This window comes from Magnolia sinica, chromosome 9 (genome assembly GCF_029962835.1).
Source record: "Magnolia sinica isolate HGM2019 chromosome 9, MsV1, whole genome shotgun sequence".
NCBI lineage: Eukaryota > Viridiplantae > Streptophyta > Magnoliopsida > Magnoliales > Magnoliaceae > Magnolia > Magnolia sinica.
The window spans coordinates 85,263,524-85,287,676 of NC_080581.1; the positions used below are offsets into that span (position 1 = coordinate 85,263,524).

Sequence of the window (24,153 nt, forward strand, 5' to 3'; positions counted from 1 at the left end):
CTCATTATAAAAGAATGAATTAAGCAGAGACATTCATCTTCTTCATCCAACAAAGCTCGAAGATAACTTTAATGGCTGACAGCTAAGGTACGTTTTTTTTTTTCCTTTTTCATGATTCAACGTAAGATTTTCATATTGGAATCCACTGAATAACATTCATAGGTGAACATTCTAATTTTCTCATAAAAGTAATTACCACAATTATCTTTGTCCATACCGTAGATTCCTAATATCTAAACTTTCACCTACAACACTGTTTTTTCTCATAAAACGGTTTATTTCCTGTGAACATGTGACTCAGGCAGAAATTGAACTAATCAACTCATTTCATGGGATGCATCCATAGTTAGGTAGATCATATGTTATCCACCGATTTGAATGGTATAGCCAATGGAAAAGGAGTTGCAATCCTCCAAGGGAATTAGAGTTTTGGAGAGCTTTCAGGGAAGATGGGTTTTGATCCGGGGAGCGGAAGGGTGTGCATTGTAAAGGGGAATGGCAAGGAATGGGGTCTTAAACCCCTTTTGCAAATGCCCCGAGTGTAAGACCTCCCTTCCCATCTTTCTTTCATTTTTTAAAGAAAAATAAATAAATAAAATTGTGGACCCAGTCCACCGGGTCAAGCAAGGGTGGACCGGGTCACATCCATCAAGCCAGGTCGACTGGGTTGCCCTGTCCCACTTTCTTAGCTAGCCATCCGGGGTTGACCGGGTAGAATTGGGGTCAATCGAGTCACCCCCAGTGACTTGGGGTCGACCGGGTCACCCTGGTCCCCCCATTGGTCAGCAACCCGCGGTTGACTGGGTCACCCCAATGCCTTGGGGTCGATCAAGTGGATCCACTGTCTTAATTTCAGCCATTATATTATTATTTTATTTTTTATTTATTACTATTATTATTTTGTTTACTTGGTGGACCACGGACTCGGAATTAACTACCCAATCTTCATTGATTTTTGGTCACTAACAAATGTATATAACCAGTACGTCACGTGAAAAAGGGGAACACAAATGGGCAACATGGATAAACACATGCATTCACGTGGGGCCCGTATGTGTAGTAGATTTAACGAAAAACCTACGTAAATCCCTCATGGGATTAAATGTACTTTTCATCCCACCAAAACCCACCTAATCACTTTGCACCAAACATCTTCTCACCGGATTTCTCCACTTGAAATCATTCCTCATTCATCTCAGTCCACTCGCTCAAGTGGTCCATGATTGGACCAATCTGGCAACTGATGCTCCTACAGGCTAGAGTACATCGATTTAGGGAAATCGCAAGTTCTTTACTAGTTAATAATCTAGGGGTTGGTTCCTAGGGTTCAATATCACCAATTTTCATAATCCTATCTATGTCAGCGTATTCATTATGGTAAGTCCACAAGTCCACGATCTATTTTAATCACAAACTCATGATCTGATACCAACTTGTGATGTCCCAAATTTCAGGGATCGAGCATATACTCGATCCCCGATGTTCTGAGCATCACGTAAGCCTTTCGAAAATATCATTTGGTTAAGCGTCTACCAATTGTATCATGATCGTGCGTAAGAAGTAAACTAAACATTGTATATCATGGTTACTACAAGTGTACAAGGAAAAAGAAAAAAAAAAAAAACAAGTTCCATACATACATACATACGTCCAACTAAGTTAGTCCACCCAGCTAGGGACTCAATATACATGTCCAAACATAAAATGCAATGAGTGTCCCCGTCCTCAAAAGGAAACCAAACTGGTGGTCCCAAAACGCCGCTTTACGTCTGGTCGTTTGCACACTGGAAGTATAAGAACTCCTCGACATGGTCCACATACTCCTCAACTGGTGTATCCTCCTTTAGGGCACTTGCGTTGACGAAATCGTTTAGTTAGTGTTTTAAAACATCGTCCCGGGTTGGGGTGAGTGATCAATTCAGTGTTACTATTAACCGAAGTTTCACATGTTATCAAACAAATATATGCATAGGCCATGATAGCATATTAAAACACAAAAAGTCTTATATTTGGTTATTTAAATGCGTGAATGACATGAAATGTATATGCATGATCTAGGATTTAATGATACCAATATAGAACCATATTAACACTATCACTGCTGAGGACGTTAACATATGCGCAATGGTTAGCGCGAAGCACAATCTAACAAATGCTATGGAGTGGATGATTAGCCGACTGTTTATTAATGTTAGTTTAAACAACAATTTGGTAAAGCTGGGATACCGCCGTCGAATATTGGGTTTCTATCCGGATTATGTAGGTCCTTGTGCCACTAGGAGGCTCATCACCAATATCCCTTAATTTATTTTGGATTTCCATTCTATTAAGTCCCTATACTTAAATCGGATTTATAGTAGAGCTAATCGTCTGAGGACGGCCACGACTAGGGTAAAGGTCGTCACCCGACCCCAGTGTGGAGAAGGCACACCACTCGTATCATCAATATCATGATAGGGTTGTGTCCTTTTTATGTGCTAGTCGGTTAATACGGAGAGGCTCGTCACCTAATGTTTTACTAATGTGGCAGCCCCATCACCCCAGCGTAGGCCGACAGCTCAGGCATAATATCTCATACCACCATGTCTGGCCTTCGAGTCTCAATGGATCATATCGCACTAATGGTGATGAATGACCTCATTCTTTAGTGACAGGGTATCCCATATTGATGCATGACCATATGATGACCTAATCCTAGATGCATGTATAATCAGGTTAAAGAATGTTCAAATAAATACACCAATTAACTAATCATTTCCAATCAAAGGGATTAGGTAAATTTTAAAACAAAGATGAGGTCATTCTGTCAGGATCATGTCCCTTAGCATAAAATCATGTAAACAGTAAAAAGGGAGGATCTAGGGATATGAGAAAATCTCAGATCTAGTATAAGACAGTCCACGGTCAACTTTGGATCTGATTCTATTGACTAACCATCCATATTTTCTGTTCAAATTAGAAAAGGGAGTATCCAGAGAGGAACGAAATGAGTGAAGAATGAAGGGTTTAAGATGAAGAAAGTAAGGGTCCTTTTGTCATAAAAAAAAGAAGAATGAAGATGATTTTTACCTTTTCCTGAACCTCGAAGATTTAGAAAGAAGGAAACCTAAAATCGGGGTGGAATCCTCAATAGCGAAGGGCCAATCTTGAAACCTTAATCTCTTGAATAAAGAGGAAGAAAATAGATAAATTTCTATTCATTTAATAAAAATCAAATGGGGTTTCTCACAACGTATATATAAGCTATGGAAAAAGTAAAAGTGCATTAAAGCCCCTAAAAACAAGGAAAATAAAAAAAAAGGATAAAAAATAAAAAAATTGCAATAAAGCCTCTAAAATAAGAAAAAAGAACAAAAACGTCTAAAACTAAAATACCCGTGTTGTAGGGTGTGAAATTCGACCCATGGATCTATGGTTAGGGTGCGGTCATACTGCTCTTGCATTCGTAACGCGTCAAAAAATGGGTCCGATGGACCTAACATCCATTCGCATAAACTCCTCCTCTCTAGTACTCTGTCGGCGATGCCTCCTCCTCTAGTACACTCTAAAGGGTACACTACTGATGTTCGCATCAATTCTCCTCGGGTAGGAAGAATTCTCCACTGGCGAAAGTGAACTCCTGCATCTCTCTAGCAAATTAAGGTTGATACGTTGCAGCTCTGCCTCTGTGATCCAAGAGTCATCTATAATGGGCCTGTTCATTCATTTAACTAGGAATTTATGAAAATCCCCGGAACGAGTAGAAACCGCCTCGGAGTCAAAAATTTCTTATCTCATCTCTTCTCGGTGCAAGTGGAAGAGAAGGTAAGATAGGTACAGGAAGATCAGGCTGTGGCCAAGGTCCATATATAGGGGGGTAAGAAACAAGAGAACTAGTGGATAGAGGTAATGGCTCGTGAAAGGGAATTAAATCTTCCATAATGAATGTGGAACTGATGCCCATGGTAGCGGGGATATCAACAACATAAGCATTAGACCCTAACCTCGTCATGATTTTATGTGGGCCTATGCTACGGGCATGAATCTCTTCACAGATCTAGATGAAAACCGATCAGACCTAATACGAATCATGACGTCATCTCTAGGATGAAATTCCCTAAATCTCCTGTAAGTGTCAATAGAAAGTTTATAATGTTCATTACTTGAATTAATCTTCTTCATGATCTTACTATGCAATGCATGTATATGCTAGGCAAAGGACTCTCCTAACTTTAAAGGACGTTGTGAGGTAGCCATGAGGATCAAATTTATGGGGGCTTGGGGTCTAAGACTTGAAATAATTTCAAACGGACTCATTCCTATGGACATGTTCATTGAAGAATTATACGCGAACTCTGTTGTGGGAAGAATAGTGTCCCAGGTCCTGTGATGGTCTCCAAACAGACATCTTAACAAATTCCCTAAGGTACGGTTCACTACCTCTGTTTGACCATCTGCCTGGGGATGATATGCTAAAAGAAACTGGAGCCTCGTACCCAAAAGATGTCACAGAGTCTTCCAAACATAACTAGTGAACCTGGTATCTCTATTAGATACGATGGATCTAGATACTCCGTGGAGTCGCATAACCTCCTGAAAGAATAACTTAGCAACGTGTGAGGAATTTGAGGTCTTATAACAGGGTAAGAAATGAGCTATCTTTGAAAATCAATCAACAACTACGAGTATGTAGTCGTGCTTATGAATAGTCTTGGGAAGCCCAAGCATGAAGTCCATAGTGACATCTTGCCACGAGGCATGTGAAACTGGTAAATGAGTATATAAACCTGTATTTTGCTTCCTCTGCTTTGCTAGTTGACATGTCTGACACTTCCCTACAATCTTAGCCACATCTGGCTGGAGATTAGGCCAATAAAAATGATTAGATATAAACCAAAGTGACCTGCCATCCCTCCAGCATGCAGATTTGAAACTAGAAAATCGCGGAGGGACGTGTGTGAGATACAGAGCTTGTCCCTTCTAAAATGATATCTATCTGTAAGGACGAACTCCGCACTCCTTGAGGGCGCGTAGCTCACTAGAGAATGACACATAAATGATCCCCAAATCAAGACAATTTGAGTATTCACCCTTCAGTTTCTCAAAGCTTATAACTTCAATACTCATGGATAACAGCGTCATGATACCACGGCTAAGCGCGACAACAACCTTATTCTCTTTTCCGTCCTTTTGCTTATGCACAAACATGTACTCTTGAAGAAATCATGTCCACTTGACATGCCTAGGGCTCAACTTGTTCTAAGAGCTCAAATATTTTAAGGCCTCATGATCAAAGCACAGGACGAATTCTTGTGGTAATAAATAATGTCGCCACCGCATAGAACTCCTTGTCATAAGTAGTGTTGTTTATCCTTGTTCAACTTCTCACTAAAAAAAGGCCACATGATGTCCCTCTTGGCTTAGCACTCTGCCTATGGCAATTCCTGACGTGTCACGCTACTTTAAAGGCTTTGGTAAAGTCAGGTAGACGTATGACTAACGCTTTCATTATCTTCTTTTTAATTTCTGAGAAATCTTGTGCCGTGGCTTTAGTCCATTGAAACTCCCCTTTTTGTATGCAATCTATGATGGGATCCATAATCGAACTAAATCCACAGATGAACCGTTGATAGAACGTAGCTAGGCCATGAAAGTTTCGCATGTCATGTATGGTACGCGTCTCAGGCCAATTGACAATGGCCTTGACTTTCTCAGGGTCTGCAGACATACCCTTTGACGATACAACGAACCCTAGGAAGATAACACGGGAGGTCAAGAAGGAAAACTTCTTGATGTTCGCACAGAGCTTTTCTATGCGCAAGGCGTTACAAACCTGCCTCAAGTCCTCGATGTGCTGGCTAGGGGATGTACTATAAATGAGGATATCATCGAAGTACACAACTAAAAACTTGCCCATAAAGGATCGCAACACCTGGGTCATCACCCTCATAAATGTACTTGGGGCATTGGTTAACTCGAAGGGTATAACTAGCTACTCATACAACTCGTCCTTTGTCTTAAAGGTAGTTTTCCATTCATCTCCGGGTGAACACGAATTTGGTGATAACCACTCTTGAGGTCAATTTTCGAAAAAATAGTAGAGGTGGCCATCATGTTAAGCATGTCATCAAAACTCAGGATGGGAAACTGATATTTGACAGTGGTCTTGTTTATGGCTCTACTATTAACACACATGCGCCACATGTCATCTTTCTTGGGCGTAATAAGCGCGGGCATGGCGCACGGGCTCAGACTCTTACAAATGAATCCCATTTTAAGCAATTCATCCACCTGCCTTTTCAACTCGGCATGCTCGGTGGGGTTTATTCTGTAGTGAGGAAGGTTTGGTAGGGTCACCCCTGGGATGAGATCTATCACATGCTGAATGTCTCACATTGGTGGAAGCTCATCTAGAAGGTCCTTAGGGAAGACATCTCGAAACTCCTCTAGGACCAGACAAGACTCCTGGGGTATTCCTATAGCAACTTCAGGTGTACCCTCCTTAGCAAGTAAGTCATACACCAGTCCCCATATTAGTCTCTCTTTCAAATTCCTTAGCATTTATGATGTGGAGAGACTTTGACTAAGGCGCCCTTTGACTCTTAGGATCACCTAAGGACGCAACATCTTTCACTCCTGTTGACGATTTGGGAGGGAGCGGGCTCAAGACAAGCTTTTTTCCTTCATGCTTAAATATACAATTATTCATACGCCCAAATAGTGTGACATCTTTGTTATAGAGCCATCGCATTCTCAAGATGATATGACCAACGTCCATCGTGACCACATTACACCATAACTTGTCCTTGTATGGTCTAAACTCAATCGCAACAAGGCATGGCTGGGTTACAGGGAGGGATGTCACATTCACCCAAGAAACTTTATATGGGTTAGGGTGAGGGACTGACTTCAACCTTAGACGACTCAAAGTAACTGGGGAAACTACATTCTCACAGCTCCCACTGTTTATGATCACTTTGCAGCTCTTTTTTCCATACTTGGCGTAAGTGTGGAAAATGATGGTTCTGCGCCAATCTTCACTTTCCTTCGTTTGGGTCAAGGTGCACCTCACCACTGCAAGTGGGATAGTTTCCACAGTATCATCCTTAGCATCACTAGCCGGGTCAAGGGAGGGGATAATGATCTCCTCATCACCCTGGTCACGATCAACTTTATCTGCCACTTCTTCTTCTGTGGAGTGTTCAGAAACAAAGGCAATGTGCCCATCCTTATTTTAACACTTGGCAGCGATGTGACCCATACCACCACAGCAGTAGCACTGCCCTGACATCGTAGGCGTAATACTTGGTCCAGCCATATTATTACTTTGATATCTGTTGACTGGCTAGGTACCAGGTTGAGCTCTGGGTTGAATTCCGACTTGGGGTCTCGCTCCCTGCTGTGCTACTCTAGGCATAGTAGGTCGAAAATCAATCCCCCTCACATTGGACTAGCGCACACAGTACTCCCGTTCCTGCATCACCTGGTAAGCATGTTCTAGACTGGTGATCATGTGAAGCGTGAGCTCCCGCTGAGGCTCAGGCCTGAGGCCCATATGGAAACAGGAGAGAACCACAGTAGGGTCATCATCCACATCGCATCTCATCATATATTCATCGAACTTGGTGATGTATTCCGTCACCGTCATGGATCTTTAGCGCAAAATGTGTCATTGATCCAACAATCTCTATCTATAAGAAATGGGAACATACTTCTCTCGCAACAACTCTTTCATCTGAATCCAAAAGAGAACTGACCCCTCTCCAGATCACTCACGACGACGCTCCACATTTTCCCAATATAGTTTTGCTTGGCCCATCAATTTCATCATGGCGAATTCGACTCGTTATGGGTCTGGTAGACTGAGCCACTCAAAGAAGTAGTTCATGTCTGCTAACTAGTCGGAAAAAACTTTGGGGGTCCAATTTTCCATAAAAAATGGAGGCGTCAACCTTGATGCCCTTCATAATCCTATAAACAGGGTCCTCGTGCTCATGATATCTCTAGGGGTGTTGACGACGCACCCCATCATGGTCCTCCCATTGTATGGGAATAACAAGATCACGATTGTATGTGGGTGGTAATAGATATACCCCATCATATCTGTTGCCAGGCTAAGCCTATGCCCAAACCATCCCTAGGCGGATTAGGGCCCAAAACTTGGGATTGATCAACAACCCCGATGTCAGGGGTCCCCTAGGCTCCACCTATAGTGGCGGTTGGAATACCTACCTCTAGATGCGTGAATCTACCATTTTGATGCAAAAACTGCTGCGCGATATCATCCCTCAAGTTTGAAAAGTTGATCGAGTCTCTTAGTTAGTCCCTTCATAGCCTTGACAAATTGATCGAAGTCGATGGTGTAATGGAGACCAAATTCACGACCAGTGCGCGTGGGCATACACCAGGAATGACAAGTGAATGGTCCTAGATCTATGTGCAAGAAAGGGTAAAAAATGATGATACCAATGCAATGCAACTACCCTCCATGGCCTATATCTATATGGGGACTCAACAAAACTTAGAAAAAGGGTTGACTAAACTCAACAAAATATGTCCCCTTCGTAGAGCTGGTCACGCGAGTCGAGCTAGAAGATGCTGAACATGCATAAATTGCTGCTTAAAATCTTATTGTTCAAATTTTTTTTTAAGTATTAATGATTGAATATCTTGAGATTAAAGATATTGAAATAACCCATTGAGGATCGATACTCATTGAAATCTTCACGATCGTTTATAGGATTCACCGATATGAATTATAGACAACTATCTTGTGTACGTACCACTTGAAACCTAAACAATTTTTATTTTTATTATTTTTATTTATTTATTTTAAAAAAATTTTGGGTAAAGGGTTTCCGTAGAAAATTTTCACCATAAAGACGGATTGAAATTAAACTGACCTATGCTAAAACTGAGCTTTGATACCAAATTTGATGTAGGGACATGTGATGACCTAATCCTAGATGCATGTATAATAAGGTTAAAGAATGTTCAAATAAATACTCCAATTAACTAACCGTTTCCAATCAAAAGAATTAAGTAAATTTCAAAACAAAGATGAGGTCATTCCTTCAAGATTATGCCCCTTAGCATAAGATCGTGTAAACAGTAAAAAGGGAGGACCTTGGGATATGAGGATATCCCGGATCTAGCATAAGTCGGTTCACGGTCAAGTTTGGATCTGATTCTATTGATTAATCATCCCTCTTTTTTTGTTCAAACAAGAAATGAGGTATCTAGAGAGGAAAGAAATGGGTGAAGAATGAAGGGTTTAAGATGAAGAAAGTACGGGTCCTTTTGTCATCAAAAGAAAAGAAGGAGGATGATTCTTACTTTTTCTTGCAATTCGAAGATCTAGAAAGAATGAAATTAACCTGAAATTGGGGTAGAATCCTCAACACCTAAGGGACAATCCTGAAACCCTAATCTCTTGAATAAAGTGGAAGAAAAGAGATGAATTTTTATTCATTCAATAAAAATCAAAAGAGGGTTTCTTACAACATATATCTAAGTTATGGAAAAAGTGAAAGTGCACAAAAGCCCCTGAAAACAAGAAGAATAATAAAAATAAAGAAAGTGTAATAAAGCTCCTAAAATAAGAAAAAAATGCCTAAAACTAAAACACCTATGTGGTAGGCTGTGAAATCCGACCCATGGATATATATTCAGAGTGCGGTCATGCCGCTCCTGTACTTATAGCATGTCAGAAAATGGGTCTGATGGACCCAACATCTATCCACATCAACTCCTCCATTCTGATACTCTGTCGCGACGCCTCCTCCTTTGATACATTCTAAAGGGTGCACTACTGATGTCCGCATCACATATTCCACGATGTGTCTCAAACGTTTGTCCTACATGCAACTAGGCCATGCAAGGGACTAATCTGATTGTCTAAGGGGAACCCTAGATAGACCGACATTAGGTGCAAGCAAGCCATGTAGTTCCAACTACTATTGATCGCCCAAGTTCCTCCTTAGTCAGCCACATGAGTTGGGGTGGCCAGATTAGTTGGTCATCCCCTGTTTTCAAGGTTAGGTAGGGCTTGACCTCTTCCTATCATAGCTTAATTCATAGAATATAATGAAATCAGTAATATAGTATTTATTTGACATCAATAAGGTTTCAAACTTAGCTCAAATAATAAATGTATCTCAAGGCAAGTGTAGGTCGGAATTTACATGTGTCCACATTCAATACGCAAAAAAAGAAGAAGAAGAAGAAGAAGAAAAAACATGCCCAAAGTTGTAAAGGCATAAATAACACTTTAAAATCTACCATTGCCATTTACAAACCCTAATTAACCACCAACAAAGTAAGCATTAAAATTAGCATGCATTTCATCATACATGTGAGCTACCAATAACAACACAAACAAGGATTTTTTTAGCATATCATTTAGGGAATACTTGACTTAAGTATTTTTACTAAATCAAAATGGATCATAATCTATCACCCTCAAGGGTTGATAGACGGAAATGTAGGAGAATAATCTACACCTTGATTTAGCTAGCACGACTCGGATTTGTTCATAGGGTTAGGGTTTTGAAAAGATTCACAAAAACCTGAATGATTTGAACAACCCTTGTAATGTTTAGAGAAACTCAACCCTAACGTCATGATTTGGGGATCTAGGTTCAAAGTTTACCTTCAATGCTTGTAGATGGAGATCCGACAAAGGATTTGGTCGCGGCCAGATCGCCAATTGGAAGGGAAAGAGGCAACCTTCACAACCAGCCTTCACAACCAGCCTCCCTCTCTCACACAACTTCCCTCTCTCTCTCTCTCTCTCTCTCTCTCTCTCTCTCTCTCCTCCCCAAGGCTAGGGTATGAAAATTAGTATGGGGAGAGGGGGTGTGAATAAAAAAGGTATTTATAGAGCTAGAATGTGCACAAATGTCTCCAAAGGCTAAGTCTTTATTTTACTTACCCTACGGGGTGGGTTTACGACCACGAGAGCCTATAGAAAAGTGCACGAGTCAATACATGTCAGGGGACGGGTGCCCCATTAGGGGATCTATGTTTGGATATAGTCATCTGACGATCGAATGTGCTGATTAATGGATAAGGTCTAAAACTCAATTTGACGGTCACCATTGGTTGATCGGGGCCACTGATATGCGTAGGGGAATATCTTAAGTTGGCACTCTGAGTTTGGCCGTGATCTGACGGTCCGAAGGTCACAACTTCGATAAAATGGGTCAGGTGATCATTTCACTTAAGTCTAGGCTATTAACTAAGTTGCTTGTATAACTTATGCGCCTGACTTGTGGGCTGAAGTTGAGCGATCCGAGGTGTCACCTTCGCTCTATATCCGTGATGGATATCAAGTCCAGTAAGACAGACGTTATTCTATAATTTTGAGACCAATAGACTAAGACGTGCAGTGTAGTCCTAATTTGGTTAAATTGGGTATTTATGGGGTATGTTAACTCTTGAGACTTCTCGTGGGTGTCAACAAGCGGTGGAATTGTCTAAAATCACGCGCCCACCTATTTGTGATGTGCAGGAATGGTCATTCGACTCCAATTTCCTTAAATCCATCATTTCTACTGTAATTAGGGAACTAAGTTGGACTAGTACAACAATCTGACAGCTCCACTTGTGTATATTAAGGGTTTCCATGTAGAATTTTACAGAACATTACAACCATGTCCCTGCTTCTAATCATTATTGTCAATTGGAACCCATAACCTTTAGCCAAAATTTTCATATGTATATCTCAAGAAGATACACTGCTTTGCTTTGTCATCAAGTTTGGATGACTCATATTTGAGAACATGCACAAATGATTGGCAACTAAACACCTTTAGGTGTTCATAGGAAACATATTTTATGGTCTATATGCTTTCTACAGCACCTCCATTTAGAGGAGCTGAAGGAGATAGATTAATTAAGTAGCAAGCGGTGCACATAGCCTCTCTTCAAAATGATTTTGATAATTTGATATGTGAAAACATACACCTAATTCTATCTACAATAGTGAGATTCATCATTTCCGCTACACCACTATCTTATGAAGTTTTGGGAATGAATTGCTCATACTTTTTGTTACACCATTGTAGTGGTAGAATGTCAAATCCATGAGATTTATTTGCCCCCTAAAATCTTCTTAAGGCTACAATGACTGTGAAACACAAATATCGGCTTGATCCAAGCTTTGCTCAAGAAGTTTTCAACAATAGGCATCTAATTCTCATTGTTCACTGTACTGTGGCCCACTTGAGCCTTCGATCTACTCAAGCAACCGAATTTCTTGAGAATGACGTGGACCAATCAGAAGCAGCCACACAGGAATTCCCTATGCTTTGTGTTCACTCCCCAAGTATAGGGTGGTGATGTAGTAATAAACTCGGTGAGACCGAGGTCGAATCCCAAGGGACTGATACCTGTACGTAATCTGAAACTAAATAAGACTAGAACTAGAATGAGATGAAATCTAAATCGAATGAATTTTGAGGAATAATGATGAAATAATTATTTAAAACTTTAAAGAATTTAGGGAAGGGAAACTAGGGATTCAGAGGATCCACTTGTAGAGATCAGGGAGATCTTATGCCTGCATCAAGAATTATGGAATTTAAACTGAACTTCCTTTGATATAGTTTTCATGAGATCAGACAGGTGTAAATTAGAGTGGATTCCATCACAAAACCATGCCCATGAGACAAAGCAAACAACAAAATCAAACCAATTCACAACCAATTTGTACGAATGTCAGGAAGAGTTCCGTCATCTAACCATGTCTAAGGGGCAATGGTGAACAACAGGGTTTCCTAACCGCATAGTCACAATGGACATACTCAAAGCCATCGCAAATATATTGTAATTTAAGTCACAATAAATCATTAAAAAAAACTTGAAAGTATTCCATGAGATCAACTATCATCAAAATCAGTTTAACATGAATCAAAGCCATAGGAGTACTCCCATCACGCTATAAGTTTCACCCCTTAGACCTAGCTAAGGGGTTTAGCCACACATGAATGGGCTAAACTTATTAAACAACGCAAAAAAAAAAAGAAAAAAAGAAAAGAAAAGAACAAGAAACCATATTTCCACTTCCTCTGCTTGCTCACGTCCAACCACCCGGTCCAAGCTTTTTCGATCCACTCTTCCCGTTCTCTCCCTCTTTCTTATAGTTATCCCAGCCCTTGAGAAGTCGGCTGGACGATCTTCATGTTGCTGCTGTTGGTGGGATTCTTGCACAGCAGCGTGCACAATAATGGAATCGCAGCACCGACTTGCGTTTGGGACCGAACATCACAGCCGCACATACGAGATCTGAGGCATTCAGTCGCCTTGGGTATGGACGGTCCCACGTTAAGAACATTTGGGATGGTCCAGATGGACGGACCGTCCATTTCTATGACCGCAGAATGGCCCGGATTGGTCGGTGCGTGCGCGGACTGTGTAAACAGACCGAGAAAACCGGCGCTGGACTCTCGGTGGGGCCCATTATCTAGTTTCTACGGGAAATCCACTCCGTTCATTTCATTCCCCTCGCAATTTTGGTCTGGAATGGCTGATTTTGAGTCTGTTTCGATGTGACCCCTTTGATCTTTCTTCCACCGTCCGTCGTCCGTTTTAACGATCGAAAACTGATCTCCGGTGTTTCTTGAAATAAATCCACCTAGGCCTGAGTGAGAGGGGCCGTGCAAGTCTTACGGACGGTCCAGATTGGTCCGTCGAATCATGGTGGTGGCCCACAAGAAAGAGCCGCAAGCTCTGTTACGAGTGTCCGCAGCACGAGAGAGAGAAGGATTCAAATCCTTCTATTCCTCTGATTTGGTGCCCATCCACCGTATGTAAGCTGTGCACACACACCACTTAATGTGGGTCCCACCTTGAGGTATATGAAATATCTACTCCGACCACCTGGTTCTTCACATGATTTAAGGCGTTGAGACCGAAGATGAGGTGTATCCAGAGATCAGGTGGGCCCTAGATCAGTAAATTGTGGGCTGATCTGTCTGTTGGGCCACTTCCACACCGATCCAATGGATGAAATTTTACGTGTACGGTTCATTTATGGTCCTCAGGCCACGTATGGAGTTTTGAACTGATCAGATGGTGAGAACCCTATGATCTTGCATGCTGGACACTTTTCAGGCCACTTGAGCTTCAATTTCTCAATTTTCTTGGATCCCTGGCGTACAAATCTGTCGATCTTAGTCTCCTAGGGTCCGTCGCTTGCCTTGGTGACTTCGGACTGTTAAATCCATGCTTTTAATACCCTTTCCTAGTCCAGGCTCGTGAATACGCCCTGCATCACAAACATGATTAAATCAGGCCGTTAAACAGTACTATGTTTGTAAATCCTGGCAATAACTAGGGTCTGATATGCAATATTCGACCCTCAACACAATCCCCAACCAGCATCTTGCTAGTCCCGAGCAAGGTATGCGAAGAATAAATTGAGAATTACAGGACAATTTCTACAAACTCAAGAGATTTATGAAAAACAATTCAGATACTCGAATTCTAAGATTCATGAATGTTGGCATTACTTTCTCCTGAAATCAAGCTCCCGGTAAACTTCATAATCAAGCTCAAATATTAATCCATTAATTAGAACGATTCTAAATATTGAGTTCCATAGGTGTATCGTGTAATCTCGGCTTATCATTAAGGTTCACTCCTTAATTTCATGATATTATCGGTAAACACTAAAATAATTCATAATAACTTAAACTTTCCTCACGGATCATCTTTTCATTAATCGACCTTTGATATATATATATATATATATATATATATATATCTATATATATATATATATATATATATATATATATATATATTCCATTACATGCCGCCAAGGGGAGGAATCAAATCTTCACCTATAGGGAGCAAACCTATGATGAAGAACATTGCCCACCCCTTTCCGCCGGCCACTTTGGGAAATTAAACCTTCACCTATAGGGAGCAAACCTATGGTGAAGATTATTTACCCAATCCTTTCAATTTTCTCAGGCCGGTTCCTTTCATGCTTAGTGAGTACCAAGAAAATCCTTCAATATCAAACTGAAACCTTAATGTGAAAGCGAGATGTGACATGTAATCATAACTCAATCAATGTGTACAACTTCTAATTCTGGATTAACAATTCAAACTTAATTATGCAATCCAAAAGATACTGAATCCAGGCGTCTTAAATTTCCAACATCATGTATCTTGAAATTCCAAGTGCCCTAGATGGCTGTCAAAGTCCCCTTGAATTCACAAGAGAGTCCAGAAAAATTAAAAATTTACACAATTTTTGCTCAAGACCAAGAAAATGCTGATTAGGTCACCTAATCTCCCACCCCCAGCCAAAAATCTACATTGTCCTCAATGTAAAAGAAATAAACATGCAATGCACATGGGACAACGGAAATATAGGAGGAGTGATGGAAAGATAGTACTTAGACGAAAGAATCAAGAGGCTTTCCAAAGATATCTACGTAAGAGCGGGTCAGCACAAGAGAGAAACGAACAAAAATAAAATAAAATAAAAATAATAAAAATGAAATCCTACCTACACCACTTTCGCAGGTACTCTCGATTGCATTTAGTATATGCAACAAGCCTTTAAACCCCTAGGTTGCCCCAAGTGGACGAGTTGTAGTCTCGTGAGGGTTTGCAGTAATGTTACCCACAAACATTGAACTAACTAACGAAATGAAATGAAGAGCTGGGTTGCCTCCCAGGACCGCTAAGTTTACCGTCTTCAGCCAGACAAATAAAGCAACTACCCTAATCCTATGAAAGTGATAAACCTACCTATACCTCAATCAGACTAGGAGGTCAATCCTGGTAAACATGAGCAATCAGGGGCATGGACATATCTTCTGAATCAAATTTCTCGACAAATGGTTTCAATCGATGTCCATTGACTTTAAACTCATTGTTATTGTTGGGATCTCTTATCTCAACGGCCCCATGAGAAAAAACAGTAACAACAATATAAGGGCCAGTCCAACGAGATCGAAGCTTACCCGGAAAGAGATGTAATCGAGAATTGTACAAAAGGACCTTCTGACCAGGCGTGAATGATTTTCGCAAAATGTGTTGGTCATGAAATGCTTTCATCTTGTCCTTGTAAATTCTCGAATTATCGTACGCATCATTCCGGATTTTCTCAAGTTCATTCAATTGAAGTTTGCGTAGCGAGCCAGCGTTGTCCAGATTAAAATTAAGATTTTTGATCACCCAGTACGCTTTATGTTCCAGTTCCACAGGCAAGTGACAAGCTTTCCCATAGATAAGTCTAAAGGGAGACATTCCAATAGGGGTTTTAAAGGCAGTACGGTATGCCCATAAGGCATCGGTCAATCGGATTGACCAATCCTTACGATCAGGGTTAACCGTTTTCTCCAAAATGTGTTTAATTTCCCTATTAGAAATCTCAACTTGCCCACTTGTCTGTGGATGGTACGGGGTGCTCACCTTATGAGAGATACTGTATTTCTTCATTAAGCTCTCAAATGGTTTATTGCAAAAGTGTGAGCCTCCATCACTAATGATGGCTCGAGGCGTTCCGAATCGAGAAAGAATGTTTTCTTTTAGGAATTTAATGACCGTGCGATGGTCATTAGTTCAACACGGAATCGCTTCGACCCATTTAGTGACATAATCCATGGCGAGCAAAATATATAGATTTCCAAATGATTGGGAGAATGGTCCCATGAAATCGATGCCCCAGCAATCAAATGCTTCAATGATAAGGATGAGATTCAAAGACATCATATTTCGACGGGACAATGCTCCCAATTTCTGACAACGCTCACAAGCTTTGCAAAACTCATGAGTGTCTCTAAACATAGTGGGCCAGTAAAAGTCACACTGTAGAATCTTGGCCGTGGTCTTTTTAGCAGAAAAGTGACCACCACAGGCCTGTGAGTGACAGAAGGAGATGACGCCCTGATGCTCATCGTCTGGTACACATCTCCTTAGGATTTGGTCTGGGCAATATTTAAATAAATAAGGATCATACCAGAAAAAGTTACGCACCTCGATGAAAAATTTCTTTTTATCTTGCGCAGTCCACTGTGTCGGTATGGCTCCTGTCGCAAGATAATTAGCAATATCAGCAAACCAAGGTGAATGAGAGACTCTGAACAGTTGTTCATCAAGGAACATGTCGTTGATATAAGTCGTCTTAAGGGAATCAGAGGTATGAAGGCGAGAAAGGTGATCGGCCACAACGTTTTCTACTTCCTTTTTATCTTTAATTTCCAAATCAAATTCTTAGAGTTGAAGGATCCATCGTATCAGGCGAGGCTTAGAATCATTCTTAGAAAGAATATACTTCAGTGCCGCATGATCTGTATAGATAATGATCTTGGATCCGATCAGGTAGGACCTAAATTTGTCCAAGGCGAACACTACGGCTAAGAGTTCTTTTTCCGTAGTTGAGTAGTTCACTTGGGCCGGATTTAAAGTCCTACTCGCGTAATGGATGACGTACGGTCTCTTATCTTTTCTCTGGCCTAGAACCGCTCCAAGAGCATAATCAGAAGCGTCGCACATAAGCTCAAAAGGAAGGCTCCAGTCGGGTGGCTGCATGATAGGTGCAGTGGTTAACGTGCCCTTAAGCTTGGTGAAAGCTTCCTGGCATTGCTCAGTCCACTCGTACGGAGCACCCTTTTGAAGAAGATTACATAAAGGATGAGAGAGAAGACTAAAGTCCTTTATGAATCGCCTGTAAAATCTTGCGTGTCCTAAGAAGGATCGCACGTCTCTGATGTTCTTGGGTGGAGGTAGGTTAGACATAAAATCGATTTTTACCTTATCTACCTCGATTCCCTTGGACGAGATGATATGCCCAAGGACAATTCCCTTCCGAACCATAAAATGGCATTTTTTCCAATTAAGTACCAAGTTCTTTTCTTCACATCTTTTTAGCACACATTTAAGACTTTCCAAGCATTTGCTGAAAGATGGACCGTAAACAGAGAAGTCGTCCATGAAGACCTCTAGATATTGCCCCACCATATCAGAAAAGATACTAAGCATACATCGCTGAAAGGTGGCAGGGGCATTACATAGTCCGAATGGCATCCTTCGGTAGGCAAAGGTGCCGTAGGGACATGTAAATGTGATTTTTTCCTAGTCTTCAGGGGCTATCTCTATCTGGTTGTAGCCCGAATACCCGTCAAGGAAACTGTAATAGGAATGACCAGCTAACCTTTCCAGGATCTGATCAATGAATGGTAAAGGAAAGTGGTCTTTCCTCGTGACGGTATTCAACTTCCTGTAGTCAATGCACATTCTCCAACCAGTAGTGACTCTAGTTGGCACGAGTTCATTATTAACATTGGCTACGATGGTGATTCCAGACTTCTTAGGGACCACTTGAGTTGGACTCACCCATTGACTATCAGATATAGGGTATATAATACCCACGTCCAATAGTTTAAGAACCTCGGCTTTAACCACTTCCTTCATGTTTGGATTTAGTCTACGTTGTGGTTGCAGAGCGATTTTTGCATTACCCTCAAGATATATGCGGTGAGTACAAATCGAGGGATCGATTCCCTTGAGGTCCGCTATCGTCCATCCCAGGGCTCCTTTATGCTTAATGAGAGTAGATATGAGCATACTCTCCTGTTCTTTCTCTAGGTGGGCAGAGATCACTACCGTGTATGTCTCATCTTGACCTAAATAGGCATATTTCAAATCAGAGGGCAAAGGTTTTAGGTCAAGCTTCGGCGGCTTGAGGTTAGACGGTAGAGGCACTACATCGGTTTATGGCAATTCTTCAAATTGTGGCCTCCACTGGTTAACTTCAAGTACCGGTGCAGTATCAAGCAAGGCGCACGTCTCCCTAATCATGTCATCATCAAAATCATGGGAGTAGGCCAGGCACGTCTCTAGATGGTCGGAGGATAAGGTTAGAGGTGTCGTATCTTCCACGAAAGAGTCAATGATGTTAATGTCGTGGAAATCGTCATCCTACTCTAAGTTTCTGCCATTATTGAAAAAGATGTTTGACTCCAATGTCATATTCCCAAAAGACATAGTCATGACACCATTCCTACAATTGATAATTGCATTTGAAGTGGCAAGGAATGGGCGGCCAAGAATGACGGGGATCTGAGTGGTTATGTTATTGATGGGTTCGGTGTCCAGGATGATAAAATCTACAGGGTAGTAAAATCTATCAACTTGGACCAACACATCCTCGATTATCCCTCTTGGTACACGAACAGAGCGATCAGCAAGTTGTAGTGTGGTTAGGGTGGGTTTTAATTCACCCAAACCTAACTGTTTGTATACCGAGTAAGGAATCAGATTGACGCTCACTCCTAAGTCAAGAAGTGCGTGATCAATTCGATGGTTCCCGATTACACATGATATGGTTGGGCTACCGGGATCTTTGAATTTCTATGGCACGTCTTGCTTTAGAATAGCACTCACTTTCTCAGTCAAGAAAATTTTCTTTTGAATACTTTGCCGTCTTTTGGTCGTGCATAAGTCTTTCAGAAATTTGGCATATGAAGGAATCTGTTTTACGACATCAAGTAGAGGAATGTTGACTTTCACTTGTTTCAATACCTCTAGGATATCCTGAGAGTTAGAGAGAGGTTTTGGTGAAACCAACCGTTGGGGGAACGGAGCAACTGGCTTCTCTAGAAGTTCCGGTTCTAATTTTTGTGAGGCATCACTAGATCCATCATTGTTGTCCTCTTCTGGTTCTTGAGGCTTTTCAGGCCTAACCGGAAGAGTTTTATCAATGATCTTTCCACTCCTAAGAGTGGTGATGGATTTAGCATGCCCCATCTGATTTGAAGAGCTGGGATCATTGATCTCGTACTGCGGTTTAGGATTGGGGAGAGGTTGTACAGGAAGCATCCCATTTTCTATAACCGTCATACGAGAATCTATCTTTTGCATAAAATCTGTAATTCCCCGCATTGCCTGAGCCAGCTCTTGTATGGAATTTTGAACCGGTTCTTCTTGAGGTTTCACTTGATTTGGATTTTGATTGAAGAAACCTTGAGGGGTAGCCGTTTGTCCATTCCTCCAACTAAAGTTTGGATGATTTTTTCAACCAGGATTGTATGTATTGGAGTTAGGTCTAGTAAAAGGTCTTTGATAGTTGTTTACGGCATTAGCTTGTTTATTCAACACTCCTCGAAAGGCGGGTATTGTAGGACAATTTTCAGTTGTACGAATGTTGCAATCATAGATGCCGCAAACAATTTCATTAACCTTATCCTTCTTTCCTTCTATGGCCTCAACTTTCCTTATGAGCGCAGTCACTTTACACTTAAGATCATCCTCTTCTTTCAAGAGATATAATCCACCTTTCTCCTTTAATTGAGTCGGCCTAGACGTGGTGTTCGACTTTGGGTAATAGTCCCATGATTGTGTTTTTTCAGCAAGACTATCGAGGTAATCCCATACCTCGTCAACATCTTTATTAATGAACTCTCCATTACACATTAATTGTCTCGACTATTTGGCGCATGGAAGATGTCAGTCCATCATAGAAAAAATTTGTAATGCGCCACGTTTCAAATCCATGTTATGGGCATGAACTGACCAAATCTTTGAACCTTTCCCAACATTGGAAGAATGTTTCATCTTCCTTTTGGGCAAAGTTCATGATTGCTTTTCTGAGGGTAATCGTTTTATGATGTGGGAAGAATTTTTTTATGAATTCCCTCTGCATGTCGTTGCATGTGCCAATGGATCTAGGACGCAGTGAATGTAACCACGTCTTAGCTTTCTCTTTTAAGGAAAAAGGAAAGAGTTTCAGCCTAATTGTATCCTCAGATACATTAGGAAAACATAATGTAGCTATAATCTCATCGAACTCTTTCAAATGTAAATTTGGACTCTCTGATTCAAGTCCATGGAATTTGGGAAGGAGTTGAATAACTCTTGGCTTGATGTCCATTTGTCCTGTGTTTTCAGGGAAAATCATGCATAAGGGCGTACTCACTCTCGCCGGTTGTAGATAATCTCGTAAAGTACGAGGCGGGGGTGCCTGATGCACCTCGTTCTCATCTTGGGTATCCTCCACCCTGGGTGGAAGTAGAGGAGGTTGGTCTTCAGCCATAACTTTAATTAACTCAGGAGAATTCGAGTGGTGTCTAGTCATGCGATGGATAGTCAACCCCTCAACCAATCCTCCTTCAGTCAAGAGACGTCGAGTGTTGTCACGGGCCCACTTGGGCATGAAAATACTCGCAGCCCTAAATCAAATTCAAAACCTAATCCTAAGAAAGAAAAAGAAAATCTAAAAGAAGGAGAGGAAGAGTTGGAAAGAAATTACCAAATTGAAGCCCCTAAGTTAAGGACCTGCAAAAGAAAACAAACAAGTCAGTTCTAAAGAGAATGTCTAGAATTAGAAAATCCTTAAAAAGGAAGATAGAAGTAAACTAGTTTCTAAAAGAAGAAAGTCCTACACTAAAAAGTAAATTAAAAAGAGATATGAAAAATAGAAAGTGGAGAGAAAGAACTTATCGAATTTAGAAATTTCTATCTCAAAGGCCTACACAATAGGAAAGTTAGTTTCTAAACAAAAATTCTATGAGTAGAAAATTAGGAAGGCATTACCAATTTAGGAACCCATGTCAGGGTCCTACAAAATCAAGAAAACAGGTTAGTTCCTAAAAAATAAAAAAAAACTTTAACCTAAGTTAGTAAAATCCTAATCCTAACCTAATTCTAAAACTAATTAATTTCAGAAAATCGTAGCCGTCAGTCCCCAACAACGGCGCCAAAAACTTTTTCACTCCCCAAGTATAGGGTTGTGATGTAGTAATAAACTTGGTGAGACCGAGGTCGAATCCCAAGGGACTGATACCTGTACGTAATCTGAAACTAAATAGGACTAGAACTAGAATGAAATGAAATCTAAATCAAATGAATTTTGAGGAATAATGATGAAATAATTATTTAAAACTTTAAACAATTCAGGGAAGGGAAACTAGGGATTCAGAGGATCTACTTGTAGAGATCAGGGAGATCTTATGCCTGCATCAAGAATTATGGAATTTAAACTGAACTTCCTTTGATATAGTTTTCATGAGATCAGACAGGTGTAAATTAGAGTGGATTCCATCACAAAACCATGCCCATGAGACAAAGCAAACAACAAAATCAAACCAATTCACAATCAATCTGTACGAATGTCAGGAAGAGTTCCGTCATCCAACCATGTCCAAGGGGCAATGGTGAACAACAGGGTTTCCTAACCGCATAGTCACAATGGACATACTCAAAGCCATCGCAAATATATTGTAATTTAAGTCACAATAAATCATTAAAAAAAACTTGAAAGTATTCCATGAGATCAACTATCATCAAAATCAGTTTAACATGAATCAAAGCCATAGGAGTACTCCCATCACGCTATATGCTTCACCCCTTAGCCCTAGTTAAGGGGTTTAGCCACACATGAATGGGCTAAACTTATTAAACAACGCAAAAAAAAAAAGAAAAAAAGAAAAGAAAAGAACAAGAAACCAGATTTCCACTTCCTCTGCCTGCTCACGTCCAGCCACCCGGTCCAAGCTTTTTCGATCCACTCTTCCCGTTCTCTCCCTCTTTCATATAGCTATCCCAGCCCTTGAGAAGTCGGCTGGACGGATCTTCATGTTGCTGCTGTTGGTGGGATTCTTGCACAGCAGCGTGCACAACAATGGAATCGCAGCACCGACTTGCGTTTGGGACTGAACATTACAGCCGCACATACGAGATCTGAGGCGTTCAGTTGCCTTGGGTATGGACGGTCCCACGTTAAGAACATTTGGGATGGTCCAGATGGACGGACCGTCCATTTCTATGACCGCAGAATGGCCCGGATTGGCCGGTGCGTGCGCGGACTGCGTAAATAGAGACCGAGAAAACCGGCGTTGGACTCTCGGTGGGGCCCATTATCTGGTTTCTACGAGAAATCCACTCCGTTCATTTCATTCCCCTCGCAATTTCGGTCTGGAATGGCTGATTTTGAGTCTGTTTCGATGTGACCCCTGTGATCTTTGTTCCACCGTCCGTCGTCCATTTTAACGATCGAAAACTGATCTCCGGTGTTTCTTGAAATAAATCCACCTAGGCCTGAGTGAGAGGGGCCGTGCAAGTCTTATGGACGGTCCAGATTGGTCCGTCGAATCATGGTGGTGGCCCACAAGAAAGAGCCGCAAGCTCTATTACGAGCGTCCACAGCGCGAGAGAGAGAAGGATTCAAATCCTTCTATTCCTCTGATTTGGTGCCCATCCACCATATGTAAGTTGTGCACACACACCACTTAATGTGGGTCCCACCTTGAGGTATATGAAATATCCGCTCCGACCACCTGGTTCTTCACATGATTTAAGGCGTTGAGACCGAAGATGAGGTGTATCCAGAGATCAGGTGGGCCCTAGATCAGTAAATTGTGGGCTGATCTGTCTGTTGGGCCACTTCCACAGCGATCCAATGGATGAAATTTTATGTGTACGGTTCATTTATGGTCCTCAGGCCATGTATGGAGTTTCGAACTAATTAGATGGTGGGAACCCAATGATCTTGCATTCTGGACACTTTTCAGGCCACTTGAGCTTCAATTTCTCGATTTTCTTGGATCCCTGGCGTGCAAATCTGTCGATCTTAGTCTCCTAGGGTCCGTCGCTTTCCTTGGTGACTTCAGACTGTTAAATCCATGCTTTTAGTACCCTTTCCCAGTCCAGGCTCGTGAATACGCCCTGCATCACAAACATGATTAAATCAGGCCGTTAAACAGTACTATGTTTGTAAATCCTGGCAATAATTGGGGTCTGATATGCAATATTCGACCCTCAACACTTTGAGCACATTGATTATTTAACACCTATTTGATAACAATCAGGTTATGTGCTTGTCATGGACCATAAATTTCTGTCTTCCTGCATTCTGATTGGTCCACGTCATCATTGACATTATCAGCACTGCCGCATTAAATGCATTTTGTGATGATGTGAAATACGGATTAACATTTTAAAAAATGTGTGCGATGATGTGGCTCAATCAGATATCCTGTTTGTGGCAAGCAGAGAATCTCGATTCATATGACAATTTCAACGTATGGCAATGTATAGTGAAAAGCAGGATGATAGTTTGGTCAGATATTCATCAATTGTGACCATCCATTAGGTTTTCTATACTCTTCATGAGCCAGTGTTAAATATCAATAAAAGAAAAAGAAGAGATTGAGA

At 41.2% G+C, this 24,153-nt stretch overlaps 1 non-coding gene across 1 annotated transcript; it reads left to right on the plus strand.

Annotated features, from left to right (window-relative positions):
• Positions 1-20,489: 20,489 nt before the first annotated feature.
• On the plus strand, positions 20,490-20,596 carry LOC131257053 (small nucleolar RNA R71). Its single transcript, XR_009177075.1, has one exon. It is a non-coding gene; the product is annotated as a small nucleolar RNA R71 (small nucleolar RNA).
• Positions 20,597-24,153: the final 3,557 nt, after the last annotated feature.